The sequence below is a fragment of the Heterocephalus glaber genome, unplaced genomic scaffold, assembly GCF_053883595.1.
Source record: "Heterocephalus glaber isolate CG9 unplaced genomic scaffold, H.glaber_assembly_v1.0 deba00000281, whole genome shotgun sequence".
In the NCBI taxonomy this organism is placed as follows: Eukaryota; Metazoa; Chordata; class Mammalia; order Rodentia; family Bathyergidae; genus Heterocephalus; species Heterocephalus glaber.
In genome coordinates, this window is record NW_028258139.1 from 22134543 (window position 1) to 22150295 (window position 15753).

General features: G+C 47.0%; 1 pseudogene; it reads right to left on the reverse strand.

The window, feature by feature from the left end:
• LOC101718740 (cullin-5-like) overlaps nucleotides 1–9499 on the reverse strand; it is a 41751-nt pseudogene extending 32252 nt beyond the window's left edge.
• Between the last annotated feature and the right edge of the window lie 6254 nt (nucleotides 9500–15753).

The window sequence follows — 15753 nt, forward strand, 5'->3', positions numbered from 1 at the left end:
GAGCTGTGGGCTTAGAAGGCACAAAGCCCATGCAGCTGCCCAGAGGTGCCCCCGCTAGCGAAGGGGAGAAACCCCAAGCAACACTTTTCAAGAATGCCTGAGGTCACCACTAGGGTTGAGTTCTGAAGGCTCTGGCCAAGCATAGGACCTGCCTTTCCCCTCCCTGGTTAAACATTTGCTGCTTTGGGTCTGTCTCCAGAGGAGTCCGACAAACTGGTTTCACTCAGCAAATCCACCTGAAAGGGGCCTGCGCACACATGGATTCAGGGCTTAGGCAGCACTTTAGTTATGTGGGTTTTTATTTAACTAAAGCAGAAAAAAATAGGTTTGTGCTCGAATCCTCCCCTACCCCACCCCACTCCTGGCTGGCCTGGGCTCCTCTTGGGCCCCAGGTCACATTGTAGAGGAAAGAACAGCATGGTCTCCACAGAGAGCTTGGGGGCAAATTCATGCTGCCTCACAGGCTGTGCCTCTCTGGCACTGGCCACACCCTGCAGTGCCAGACCGAGACTTTCCAGGCCTGGGCCCCCTGTGCTACCCCATGCAGCTCCAGCAGGCCACCCTTTCTCTGTGGTCCTGTGTCCTTACTTCCACTCATGTGACCCCTGCCATGGCCTGGAGACCTGCTCTGGTGGCTCTTCCTTCCCCAGCGCCCCACTGCCCCTTCACCCTGTGTTTGCTGGGGTGCGTGACAGCACATGCCGAGCTCAGGGACCAGGTCTCCCTTACCCTCCAGCCCCCAGGAGGACAGCACTCAATCAGAGGCCCTCCTGACTAAAGGGATAAAGGAGCAGATGGACACATGAATGCCCTTGACCTTCCCAGCCCCGTGGAGAAATCCTCTTGTCCTCAACAATCCATAGTAGTCTGTGGCCCCATTTCAAAGCCATAGCCTAGGCAGCAATCAATCCTGGCTCTGATGTCTGACAGTGCTCAATGGAGCAGACAGCCTGGCAGCTGGGGGAAGCAGGGAGGACAGAAAGGTTGTGTGTGAGCTGCCTCATGTGTGTGGAGCACCTGCATGCATGTCCTCCCCTTCAACCCATCCCAGTCAAGGCTTGCTGGGCTCCAGCTGAACTACACTGACCCTCAGGGAAGTTCTTTCCATTGCATCTGAGGGCATCCCTGGCTGATGACCCTGAACGCAGACCCTCCAAGGAAAAGCTCCCCTTGCCATGCCCAGACCCTGGAGATGTGGCCACCACCCACTCTGATGCTCAGCCCGAGGACCGACACCAGCATACGCTCCCTGCAGGACCACGAGGCAGTCAGGCATCTTCTTAAAGACCTCAGAGTATGAGGAGAGGAGTAAAGGAGATTGTGCCTTTAAGTCTAAGTCCCCAAGCAGATTTCTTTTTATATGTATTGTTGCCACCTTAATTTGTCCAACATGTTTCCTGAGGGGCTAGGAGCCAGGCTCTGGGCTGTGCTCTAGAGATGCACAATTGGATAAGACATGGCCCCTGATGGCAAGAGTCCTCCGAGGGAGAGGGGGACATAGACAGGGAAGCCCCAGAGAGGGTAGCAGGTCCTTGAATGTCAGTGCAGCCAGATAATCGCTTTAGTCACTGAGATGTAAGCAGAAGTGACACATGTCTTGTCTGAGCTGAAGCTTTAAGCAGTTAATGTACAAGCTTCCCTTCCCCTTTGTGGCAGCTGTAAAGGCTGTGATGAGTGGAGACTCTGCCAGCTGGGGTCCCTGAGTGACTGTAAAACAGAGCAATCTCCCCAGTGACAGCACACACTAGACGTGTAACATGCATGTGAAGCAAACTTTCTTTTCCAAAGCCACCAAGATTTAAGGTTTGTTTGTGTCACACAGTGCCTGGCTCCTCATTGTTCATGGCCAAGATGGTTCCCATATAGGAAGACATGCCCTGAGGACGCTCCTCATCTTCCTCTGGCAATTCAGAGCCTTAGACAGATGACCTTCAGCATAGCCGGGTACCACAGTGCTTTGTGAATACAAGATGGATTGACTTGACCGAACCACAGGAGAAGGAAGATGAAGCATGGCCGTTTCACCACTCACACACCCATGGTCCCTGGATTCCTGGGGAGGCTGGGCCACAGGGAGCCTACTGGGAGAGAGCAGGATGCCCAGGGTCGCTTTGCTGAGCTGTCTCGAAAGCCATGAGACTAAGCTGTTCTTCGGCCCACTGTTTGGCCTCAGTGGGGCCCAACATCAGATCCGGCCTCCCAGGAACACAGGATCGCCATGTTCCTGCTGTGGGCTGCTCCACCATTCAGGTGGATGCTTCTTGTCCACCAGATTCTATTTCCTGCAACAGGCCATGGTATCATACAATAGGACAAACAGCTAAGATGGGGATGGAAATGCCAGCTAAACAAGAAAAAGGAGCAAGGAGCAAAATCTATTCAACAGTGAGATTGCTGTGTGTGAACAAAACTGAAATGATTTGATTATGAAGCCAGGAGTAGCAGAAAGTCAAATTCAGAGAGAACTCAGATCTTTTTCAGTTTCTGCCTTAACTTACCATGAGAGATGAGGGTGGCTACTTCAGTTCTCTACTTGTCAGCTATGCCAACTTTTAAATGGGTACATTTTAAATTGCAAAGGAAACATTATATATGAGGCTTCAATTTTTTGTTTTAAAAATGCTCCCGTTGATTAGACTCATACATAGATTATTTGCAACATAAATAAAAGAAATTACTCATAGCATATAGACACATATTTTCAATCTTGTTTTCTTTTCCATTTTTAGAGTTACAGTTCTACTGAAGGAGCAGAAGCAATACCATGTGCTTCCCAATCCATTTCCTGTTCCAAACAAGGGAATGCTGCCCAGTCTCCCTCATCAGGGCCCACAGTATGTGAATTATGGCAAAGATGAGTATTTTGCCCTGTGGACTGGTTAGTAGGTGGAGATTCCACTTGCTCCTGGTCATGGTGGGAAGACCCACAAAGCTGTGACACTCACAGGACAAGATACCATCTGCCGAGGACCTGACTTCTCAGAACAATGCAGTGGAGGTTAAAGTCCCACTTTAGGGGAAAACTCAGGTCCCCTGTTAAACTTATATTCCATTCTTATATGAATGCTTTGTTCTTCTTTTCCTAGCCCATGGCACCCACCTTCACTGTTTCTGGAGTCACCAACCCCTCTGAGTGCTTGTGCTACTCAATAAATAGTGGCAGGCTTGGAGAGTGTTTGTCTTTTGCCCAACCTGAGACACTGTCCTCCTAGTCCCACATTCACCTGCAAAACTGTCTTGGTCTTTTATCCTTCATAATACCCCTCAAGCAGGCAGCTGTGGTGCTTGGCTGGTCCCCGGTACTCCCTCATGGTCATGGTGACTTCATGGGACTGAGCTAGGCCCACAGATGTGCCTGGGAGTTGTACATCCACTTTGCAGCCTGCTACCAAGATCCCATGAGGCTCCCTAGCTCTTTCTTTACCATGACTACCCAGATGGCCACTTGTTGAGATGGAGCCAACACAGACTTTGGGGGAGACAGGGAGCGTGAAGGATGTGGTGATTGCCCAGAAGAAAGTGGCTCTGAGCAGTTGTGTGACCCACATCAGACTCTATTCGTGCAAGAAGTAAGCTCTGGTCATGTTAAATACCTGAGAACGGGGGGCTCACTTGTTGTTGTGCCACAGCCTAGCACAACCTCACTAAAATGTCCTATATATTTTCAATGGGTTTTATCCACATACTTGGTATTTATAGATTATAGATTATGTAAAAACCCAATAAAATAATGTAGTCAAACAATTAAGAATTTAAGATGTAAAAAAAAAAAAAGAATTTAAGATATAGAGCCAGACAGGTTTAGTATCCTGGCTTAGCTTCCCAATATTAAACTGTGTGCTCTTTATGTACCTGGAGAAAGTTCCTCATGCTTCTCTAAATTGTATTTTTATGATCTGTAAAAGGGAAATAAGAATAATGTGAATTACTTCATACATTTTCTGTAAAGAGCAACAGTATAATGCTTAGCATAACTCTTGAAGCATAATGATAATAGCTTCATTTTTTTTTCTAGTATTAGAGATCGAACCCAGGGCCTTCACACTGAACTACATTCCTACCTCTTTTCTAAATTTTTTAAAAATTTGAAGCAAGTCATGCTAAGCTGCTGAGTTGCTTGGGCTGAGTTCAAACTTGGGATCCTCCTGCTTCAGCCTCCCAGTGTACTGGGATTATAAGGTGTGCCGTGACACCCAGCTATGAGCTGCTTTTCTTTTTTAAGGCTGCCTAATATCCTATTATATGAATAAGACTTCTTACTACCACTAGCATTAACTGAGCACTTACAAGATACTGTGCATAGCTTATCTCTCAGGTTACATAATCCCTCAAACTGCAAATTGTCATATCCATTTGACAATCTACAGCTGTAAGAGACAAAGGCAAGATTCAAACGCAGCTATCTCTTACTCCCACACTAGTATCCTTCCTACCATAGAAACTGTTTGGTCTCGATATGCATATTTTACTCCTCAGCTCCCTAAAGTTGTAAATATATGTTGTTGTCAGAATACTACTGAGGGGGAAATGGTAAAGGTGTTTTCTATGTTTATTATAGTAGATTCTTAATTTGTTTCAAATTAAATAGACTTATTAAAGTTTTCATGATGAATATTTTTGTAATTCAGACTAATGGTAACTCTTGACTGGATGGAGTAGACAGAGACAGTGTTGTCAGCGGGAACCCAAAGGGCCAGGTGGGTAGGGGCATGCGGCTCATATTCTTGACCTCATGCATCAGTGGCACCTGCCCTGCCCTCCTGCAGCCAAGTGTGCTACTACCCATGACTTCTTCCCCTTCCCACTCCCCTTCTGTCTTCTCACCTCAGCTCCAGCAGAAGATTTTCTTCTACTCCTGCCTTTGCTCAGGGTTAAGTCTAGATTGATGAAAACTTTTAATGTAATATTTAACAATAGAATCAGTGATGGTAGAAATATGGTGACTAACATTGTGCTTAACTGAGTTAAGGAAGATCTTTGAGCATGATAACAAAATCAGAAACTGTACAGAGAAAGTTTAATAGATTTATCTAAATAAACCAACTACAATGAAGCCAAACAACTCTGGGGAAAAAATGAAACTATCACAGTTAACTGTTGGCACTTCATTTCCCCAATATAGAAACCTTAATCTGTAGAATCTTTGCACAAGTAAGTGCTTTGGATTCTCGTGGAGGAGTCTTAAATTGCCCCAACCAGTGTCTTGAAGCAGAATTTGCTCTCGATTGTGCAGCCAGGGCAGGGCGTGGCTCCTCTCTGCTCTGCATGTTTGGTCATCAGCTCGGTATCTGGGACAGGGCAAGGGGTACCTACAGTGTGTGGACTCACAGGATCACCAAGAGGAGTGCCATCAGGGCTGCTGGCTGGCACCTCTGCCTTCCTCCTCATGGATCCCCTCTGTGATCCACAGGGATCCACTCGCTTCTCATAGTTTGGTTGTCTCTAGGCCTTGGACTTGCCACATGGCAACTAGCCTCCAAGAGGGCAGAGGCAGAAGCCACTAGGCTTTCCTGATTATGTCCACATAGCTTCTGCCACATCCCATCAGTTAGAGCAGAGCACAGGGCAGCTCAGCAGATCCCAGAGCAAGGGAGCAAAAGACAGCAGCAGGCATGGGTCCCTGTAAGCAGCAAGGTGACATGCTACTATTACAAAAATTAAAACAAAATTCAAGAGAAAAAAATGGGCCACAGAAGTGAACAAATAATTCACATAAGAAACACACACAGCTGACCTGCACACCATGGTGTGTACCTGTAGTTGCAGCCACTAGGCAGGCAGAGGCAGGAAGAAAACTAATTCAAAGGATCATGTTACGGCTTATATGTAGATGTCCCATCAAAGCCTCATAAGCGCCTAGGTGGGACTTTTGGGAGGTGGCTGGGTCATGGGTGTGTGATACTGGATTATGGGGGTGATAATTGGATTAGTCCACTGATTGGTTCAGGACAGTTCTGGGTGTAGATAATGGGAAGGCCCATTCCAGGTATGGATGGCACCAACAAATGGGCTTGTAGCCTGAACAGAATAAAAAGGGAAAGGAAGGCTTACTGCTCACCTCCTCCTGCCTGCCCTGCCATAAACTGTTTCCTCTCTGCCATGCCCCTCTCCCATGCTGTCCTGTCTTAGGGCCAGCCATCTATGAACCAAAAGCTCTACACACTGTGAGCTAAAATGAACCTTTCCTCCTTTAACTTGTGGGTGTCAGATATTGTGTCCCAGAAACGAGAAAGTAACTAAAACAGACCAACGTGCATATGAGAGTATACTCAACCTACTTAAGCAATGAAGAAATACACATCTAAATTTCATATCATTACCCATATACCATGACATGTGTCTGCAACCCAAGCTACTCAGGAGGCTGAGGCCAGAGAATCATTAGAGGCCGGGAGTTTAGGTCACTTTGAGATCCTTTGTCAAAAATATATACACACATACAGTGGCACCATGGTTCGTGAACTTCAGTCTTTTCACAATTCTAGTCACAGAAATCATTCCAGGATTCTGGTTGCAACCGAACTGTAAGCATAGAACCAGAGTTGTGGAAAGAATTAAGTTCATGAGCGGAGGTACTATTATATAAATTTCATGTCATTGTCATTGTTCTTGAGCAACATAGTGAGATCTTGTCTCAAAAATAAAAACAAACAAACAAACAAAGAAATAAATAAATCTCAGGTCATTTGCCCCTACTTAAGATGGGCATGGCAAAGGTTGGTAGATTACTAGTCAGTAAAAAGTTCTGCAAATCTCCTGGAGGGAAAATTTGTTAATATGCATCAAAGCCTATGAGAATAGTGAAACTTTTGATGCAGTAATTTCACATTTAAGACTTTCTCAAACCTTTCAGGAAGAACAGATTGTGGAAAGTGCACAGCAACGTTTTGAATAATAAAAGACTGAAAGAAACGTTACCATCCATTCTTAAAGGGTGGGTTGCATCGATTGGGTGGAATACAGTGCAGGAAGAGCTGCATTAATTAGGCTGTCCAGGCTCTGACCTTGCCTCAGGAAACACTCAACAACTCTTCCCGACTCTGTCACCTGCATGTGACCACCCAGGCCCTGCTCACTCCCTCCTTGCACTACACACGGAGGACCCCGTGCATACACAAGACACCCCTACCTGCGGTGCTTTTGGGGGATGGACGGAAATGCCAGTTACAAACTAAATACAGTGCAAATAGTGTGGATGAACCCACACTGACAAAGCCATCACTTTCATCCAGAAGCCAACCCAAGGTCCAAACGTGAATAAAGTATTACCTAGAACTGGGGGAGATAAAGGCTAACAGGCCCTGGTGGTGGGACTATTAATTGGGGTATCATTCTTCTTTTGTTTGTCCTTGAGGTATGGGGGATTGAGCTGAGAGGCTTCACAATGAGCTACATTTCCAGTCTTCTTTATTTCTTATTTTGAGACAGGGTTTGCTAAGTCACTGAATTATTCAGGCTGGATTTGTATTTGCAATCCTCCTGCCTCAGCCTCCCAGAGTGCTGGGATTACAGGAGTGTGCCACCATACCCACCTGGCATGTCATTGTTTTCTTCCATTAGAGCTTGATTAGATGTCCATCTACAACATGCAACTCTACATAATTCAAAATAGAGAATGATGTGGAACTCTTTGCATGACAGTATTTTAAAAATGAAAAGATTTATTCTTGTTTTATTTGAGTAATTTGTACAGCATATCCCCAGCTGTGTAAAGCGTATAAAAGGAAAGATTTTGTGGATAGCAATATCAGAGCAGTGGTTTTGAGAGGTGTTAAAAAAACCCCTCACTTTTCATTTTAAAACCTTGAGTCTATAAGGATATTTTGGACCTAGCATGTGTATTTCATAAAAATAATTTAATAAAATATGTTAATTGTATCAAAGACAGTGTTTTCAGTACAGTTCATCTTACTGGCATCTTTTTTTTTTCATTAAGTTTATTGGTACATTTTAGGTATACAACACAGTTACATTCATCACTGGGATCTTGTACCTTTACATGACGTATCTTGGTTCTTATTTTTTCCCCATTCCCTTGCCCATTTATTCACCCATTTCTCATGATTCATTCACCCATTTCTCATGATTCATTCAACAATTGCTTGGAAGTCACATTCTAGTAAGGATGATATGAAGATGAGGAGATGAGGTCCCCCACGCTTGCGACAAGACCCTCGGAGTTCAAAGGGGAGAAAGGCCACTGGAGCAAGCACCCAGAGTTCACTGGGGCAGTGCTCAAGACGTGGTGACTGACCTTAACCAGCCACGAGAGGAACTGTGGTGCCGTAGAAGGGACAGCACAGAGGTGGGAGGTTTCAATGGGAAGCTTGGGCTTGGCCTTCCATGAATTTGTGTCAGCTGAGGAAGGCCGGGTGGGGAACTTGGCATCCATCATGCAAACAGTGAACCTTTCCAACTCTACCAACCTATTTAGCTGGAAAGAGACATCCACGTGCCAAAGGGAGGAGAAACAGAGGGGAGGCATCCAGGATGGGGAGAATCTATAAGGCAGGTTACAGCTTATCATAGAATAAAATAAATCTCAATTTTGCACAGAGAGTGCAGGAAGATTCTGGCTCCATCTCCAGTTACCATGGAAACCAAAGACACTTCTTCTCAAAGTGAGGGATTTTGATGGACCTGACCCCTTCACCTATGATAGCTCATGATGCTATGGTGTATGGCCCAAGGCTTCCACAGGACAATCTGCATCCTTTCTTAGGTACTGAGACACATTTCAACAACACAGCAGCAGGCTACTAAGGCTCCGATCATTCAGGATCTCAGTTAATGTAAAGTAGCTAGAATCACACCTAGATGCCTGCAGGTATGACCTTGGGTAAGTCAGTTATGCTCTCTGAATGAGCAGCTTCCTGGATTAACCAACTCCCATGATTGGTACAGAAACTAATGTGATGTTGTCCTACATAGAGTCCGCCATCCAAAACTCATTATCTTGGTTCATGAGTGTTTTAGGTCTATCCCCTGTACATGGGAGTGATATGCCCTGCCCGGGCACCTGTTGACATTTCCATCTCAGGCTGTCCTCCAATAATTCTTTTTCTTTTCTTCACCTTGTAACATCCATCTGATCAGCTGCTTCTTACTAATTCCTGTCACAGTGTATCCCACTTCGTAAGACTGCATTAATCGTCTCTCTGCCACAGCACTTACACAGCACAATGGAAGACAGACACCAAGGTCTTTTGAAAACAGGAATCTGGCTACGCAGCTCTCCTAACCCCTCAGTGACCTCCCAGTTGTCCAAAGGTCAATCAAAAATCCTTAGGAGGTAACACAAGAGCTTCCATGACCAACCCTATGTACTCAACAGAAGTGAATCCTAGATTTTTCCAAACCTTGTGCTTTATGCCCAGTAGATTGATTATGAGCCACTGCTAAACTCACCAGTTTCTACGCCTCCACACTTTTGCACAGGGCATTCTTTCTTCCCGAGACTATCAGGTCCCCGACCCTTCTCTTGGTCCAGGAACGTCATGTCAGTCTGCCTCCATTGTTCTTGCCCTGGGTAGTCAGGTGGTCCTGCTCTCTATCCCCCCAGTTCTCCATGCTACCTCGGTCATCACAGCTGGCACCAGCCCGGGCTTGGCTACTGTCTGCATTCACCTTCTCCACGACCCTTGGTCACCCATCCCGGGGACCGGCTGGAGAAAGTGCTGGTCAGGGGAGAGAGTGGGTGCCCTCTGCTAATCCGAGGGGTGTGTGAGGCTCAGACACAGCGCCCCTCATCTGAGTCCTTCCACAGCACACGGAAATGTCAATGTTTCTTTTCCAAGAGTAATTTTATCTCAAGACAATTCTCAGACCTGTAGACAATTGAGATTTAGCTTCTTTCCATTCTTAGAACAGAATTATTGGGTTCTCTAGAGAAACAGAGCCAAGAGAGCCAGTACATGAAGGGAAAAAACCATAAAAGGCTGGTGGCTCAACTGCAGCCAGAGGACAGAGGGCCAAGCCAGGAGAAGATGAGATGCCCCAGGCTAAACAGCGAGGTGGGGGAAAAGGGAAAATTCTGGCTTCCCACACTTTCATTCTAATTAGGTCCTCAGCGGATGGGGTGATGTCACCCACCATGGCGAGGCCACTGGCTTTACTGAGTCCCCAGATTCAAACATCTTATGCAGAAACAGTTACACTCAGAATGTCCCATCTGGGGCGCCATATCCAGCCAAGTTCACACATACAATCAATCCTAGAGATGATCACTTCTGAAAACCTATCTTTCCTCTCCATAGGCAGGTCTAATCTTTAATTAATTTCTCAGGGCTTCTGTGGGAAAATGGGCCTTAGAATCCCTCTCCTCAGCTCTGCCTGGTGTCTGTTTGGCTGTTGGGAGTGGAGGGTAGGAGGACAGACAAGGGCACAGGGTGGCCGGTGGGCAGGGCCAGTCTGGATCTCTTCCTAGGACAGCCTGGTGTATTCTCTCCAGTAGGTGTAGGCTCAGCCCTCCTGCATCTGCCCCCTTTATTCCTACGGTCCTCTGTAAGTCTCATACACTCTCCTCTCAGGACTGGGAATATCACACCGCCCCTTACACCCGAAGGCACAGAGCTCCGGAGAAATCCAGTGTCTCCACCTTATCAGCAGAATGGGACTCAAACTGAGTTGCTGCACCTCCCAGCTGGGCATATTTCCCTCTAAAAGACTATAGACACAGCCAGAACAGACAAACAAAGACATTTCATCAGCTCTCCATGCTTTGAAGGTAAATGAGGTATCTTAAAAGGTGAGAGAGGGGCAATGCAGACAGTCGTGAAGAGAACCTGGACTCCTCTAGGCTATGTTTACGTGCCTGAAACTCCACCACGGCCTTTCTGCCAATGGGAGCTTCCTTTTCCTCACTTATTTATTTCTTAGAAAAAAACTCCTAAAACTAATCTCTTTACCCCTGCCCTTTAAAGCATATGTCCTTTTATTATCCTGAAATCAAAATTATAGGGAGTATGATCTGCTTATGCATACAAAGGCAAGACATACTGCTGAATAGTGATTTACAATGCATTATTATCTCAGTATGCAAGAGGTGTGGGCATGACTGTGCTGGAAGATACAGTGGGGCAGGCAGGTTAATGACACTATAAATCAGAAGCCACCATGACTAGTTCTAAACAAACCATCTTGGGTGTGTTGTGTTGTGACTCAAAGTCAGTAACGTGTGAGCAAGGCGAATTACCAAAACAGTGAGTAACTCAGGAAAACCCACAAACCTAACAGAGCGCAAACTTCCTTCCACCTACTCTGTTGTTGTTTCCTAGAAAATGCAGAAAATACTAACACGATGATGCTATGCCTTGAGTGTATCCCCCAGAGTTCCTATGTTGGAAATTTAATCATCGAGGCAGCAGTGGGGAGAGGATTCCGCCTTTGTGAGGGAATCAGTGTCACTACCATGGGAGGGAAATTGTTTTAAAGGTTAGTTTACCCCACCTCCCTTGCTGTCTTGGCCAGGAGAAGATCTCTACCACGTTATGAAGAAGCAAGAAAGACCTGATCAGATGCACTCCCTCCTCCTTGGGCCTCCTAGCTTCTAAAACTGTAAGAAATAAATTTCTTTTCTTTATAACTTACCCAGGTGCTGGTGTTCTGTTATAATAGCACAAAGCAGACTGAGGCACATGCAGAAACCTTCTGAGTATCCATGGAACATGTGGTTAGGTTCTGGGTTCAGACCATTATGAAAACGGTTTAAGTTCCTTGAATGTCAGGGGCACATTTTTAAGTAGGGTGCCATGCGGCTTAGTTGTGTGCTACAGTGGGTGAATGAAGGATGCAGGGTAGGCGGCATAGCTGCATACCTCACACGGTTACATGGAGCTCACCAGCCAAGCTGTGCTATCTGCAGGAGGGTTGAGGTAAACCATGATATCAAAAATAATAGCTAACATGTATGTTAGCTTTTTATTATGTGTCAGGCACTGTTCTAAATGTCCCCATGTATACTGTGGGATCAAAAATTATGGTGACTATTTCAATTAGGAAAGAAAATGTATTACAATAACAGACACATTGCCAGCAATTCCCCTCAAAATGCTCTCCTTACTCAAACATACTTATTCCATCATGCTTGCCACTTTCTGAAGCAGTTCTAGAAGTGCTCCTTCGTGAGTGTATTTAGTTGCGAAGTTGTGGCTCCCTCAAAGTTGTGAATTGATTCCAAACATTTGCCTTTCATTTTAACTTTGGGGAAGAGCCAGAAGCCACACGGGGCCACATCTGGTGAATAAGGTGGATCAGGACGTGCTGCGGTGTTTTTACAAGCCTGCCTGCCTTTCTGGTGGATGGCACTCGGCAGCATCTGCTGAATGTTTGATCACACCTGTAAATACACTCAGGACAGGGGACTGTCAGAACTCTTCTAGAAGTGACAATAATGATGAGATAAGTGTGTTTAAAGGGAGTGTATTTTGAGGGGGATTAATGGCAATATTTCTTTTATTATACAGTGAACCCTTGACTTACGAACTTGATCGGTTCCCTGGGTCTGGAAGTCAATACAGCTGAGATCTAGATGAGCACCTGGGTACACACTGTAGATAACAAGAGGCAGATGAATCTTCCATTAACCTAATTAGCCCAAGTTGTCTGTATGTCAGCCGCTCATAACTTGAGGGTCCACTGTAATACATTTTTTAATTTAAACGCAACACCCATTTTTTGTGACCAGCCCTTGTATTAACTCACTGATGTATTGTGAGAAGCCCGTGAGGTCTGGAGACAGTAATTTTCCCATCTTACCAATAGAAAACTGAGGCGTGGCAAGAGCCTGGGGCCTTCTCAAGGCCACACAGACAAGAGGCAGTAGGCTCAGCCCCTGAGCGTCCGTGAGCCCCTCCTGTCTGCAGGGCCTGGGCTGGGAATGTGGAAACTGACCTGCGCAGGCTCCTCAGGAGAGGGATCCTGCACCTACTGTGGACCGTCCTGCACCAGGTTCGTGCTCTGAGGCTTGGAGTGACTGCCCCAAGTGCCCTTCACTCTGCTCCTCTGCTCCCTCCGTGAGCTCTGTCCACAGTCAGTCACCTGGGCTCCAGTCCTCTCTCCATCCCACCCCTGCATTCTGCGAGCCTCCCTTCCCACACTAACCCTGCCCTCCCCTCTCACACTCCAGCCCCATGGCCTTCCTGTGCCTCCCCTGAACCTTCCCTTGGGCCAGACCGCCATCTTCTGCCTCAGCAGAAAGCTCCGCCCACGGTGGCCTGGGCTGGCCCTCCTCACCCTCAGGCCTTGCTGCGTTCAGTGCGGAGGCCTCTTCTTAGCATCTCATATTTTGACCCCTCCTACTCTACCCCCTCCTGGCTTACACGGCTGCCCAGTGTCTTGCTTATTTATCATCTGCTTTGGGCATCTGTCATGTAAGACCCATGTTCTCCACATCACCGGGGAGCCCTCCATGCCGTAAATGGGTGAGCAAGTCTCAGGACCAGATCCCTGAGAGTGGATGGAAATGTGCTCATTTTGGAGATGGCCTAAGAGTGCAGTGACTCTACCAAGTTTGCTCTGCTCCGACTGGATCCTGAGCAGCCTGGCATGTCTGGGTGGTCCTCTGTCCCAGGAGGGGGAACACCAAGTCCCAGGGTCCAGTCAGCACCAATGTACTCAGTAATGCACTCAGGACCAGAGCCCTCTGGGGTGCGGATTCCCCAACACTGAGTCACCCTTCATGGGAGCTTGAGGATCCACCTGGAGAAGGCTCTATAAACTCTACTCAGCCTCAGCAGCAGAGCTGTCCTTTGTGAGCTGTGAGAATCAGTCCTCACCACCCTAGAGGGGAGGAAAGGGAGCCACATAGGTTTTCAGGCAGAGAGGTGGCCAATACTGGCCAATAAGGCACTGTGCTAAATCTTCAGGGTACGTGGGATGTCCAGATCTAGCTTCTCTGGCCCCATACTTTCCTTGCCTAAGGTCCAGGGCTTGCCTAAATCAGATCTCTACCCAGGCCAGAGTAGAGAGTGACCTCTAGCCTTGGGAAAGGAATGCAGAGATAGGACTAGGGGATGGGTGGGGTCAGCCAGCCCAGCCAGCCCAGGGCTCTGTTACCTGTTGGCTATGAGACTTCCAGTGAAGGCCCAGGACTATTGGGAAATGGAGTGGCCAGAGTATATGTGTGCCTAGAAGTGCTCCTCCTCAGGGTGAGGTTCTCTCTCTCTCTCTCCTCTCATTACTTTGTTAGGATGAGAGAGAGACAAACTTATATATGGACACACACACACACACACACACACACACACACACATGCGCGCACTTCTCAAGGTCACGGCAGCAGCTTCCTCCTTGTGTCCCATTCTCACTGGGTGGTGGAGGGCAGGGCTCCTTCCTAACAGCCAAGGCTGGATCACTGGGCTCAGACACATAGCTTCAAGCCAAGAGCGGAGGTGTGACTTGGGGCTGTTTGAACAGATGCTACTACAATTTAAGTGAATGAAAGAAAAGGCCAGTAGGGAAAAAGTCTGAAAGTTGAATCTGATTTCATCCCTTCCCGAGGGCCTTGGTCCACCCAGCAGTTATTGTGTGATGTGGACAAGTCTTGTCCCCCCTCTAGACCTGAGTACTTCCCTGGGCCGCCAAAGGATGCCCTTATAAATGTGCAGTTTTAGTTTCCAACTTGCAGGTGCTCCCGTCCCAAGTCTCCCTCTGCAAAGAAAGCTAGACTGTCTGCTCCTTCCAGGCCTCAGAAGCCAGGTGCATCTTTCCTCCTGAGCTTCCTCAGATTTCATCTCTCTTCTCCCAGGACTCTGGTGGATTAGCTCAATATTGTTGCTAGACTGGATGTAAGTCTGAGCTTTCCCAGTGGGGTGCTTGTGGTTTCTGCAGAAGCCAGGGAAGCTGAGGCCTGTGGGACTTTGGTGAATCCCTTCAGAGCAGAACTCAGTCTTCTCTCCGATGCACCTGGCTGGGCCACCTCTCTCCCCTCTGCCTCTGTCTTTGAAGTTTCTCAGCTCTAAGTAGTGGAAGGCTGTGAATATAGTTTTATTCTGTTTTTCTTTTGTTTTGTTTTGTTTTGCTTTTAAAATGGGACAGAATTGTTTGTGCATTTAATCATACATGTGCAAAAAATGTATTGAGTACCTGGGATGATCCAGCCAGTACTTGATGCACAAAGGATTCCGTGGAGACAAAAACAGAAGGGGCCTCTGTCTTCCTGGAGTGACAGTCTCAGCAAAGTGACAGACACGCCAGCAAAGACAGACACAGGACAGTTCCACAGCTGCTGAGGGCCACAGTGAATAGGGAACAGACTTGTGATAGGAAGGGGGGGGGGGATGGGCAGATTCCATAGGGCTGATGCAGCCTGGATTTGACGTAAACACTGATTGCCCATGTCTGATGCCACCTCTGCCACCTGTGCCTGGCTAAGGACAGCAGGCATGCCAAAGTCTTCATGGCAAGTGTCTTAGTTACTTTTTTCATTGCTGAGACAAAATATCCAACACCCACAAGTTAAAGGAGGAAAGGTTTATTTAGCTCACAGTTGGTTGAGGTTTCAGTCCATAACTGGCTGGCTCTAAGGCAGGTGGCTTGGCAGACAGCCATTGCAGAGGAGAAACAGTTCATGGTGGGCAGAAAGTAGCAAAGCAACCAAGGGACAACCACAGTTCTTTTGATCCCTTATATTTTGTCCAGGTTATTTAGGGTGGGGAGCACTCACACTCTTAATCCTAGTGCCCTTGAGCCTAGCACTCACTGCACCATGAATCAATCCCAGCATGACCCACTATAGATGCAGCCACCTCTGAA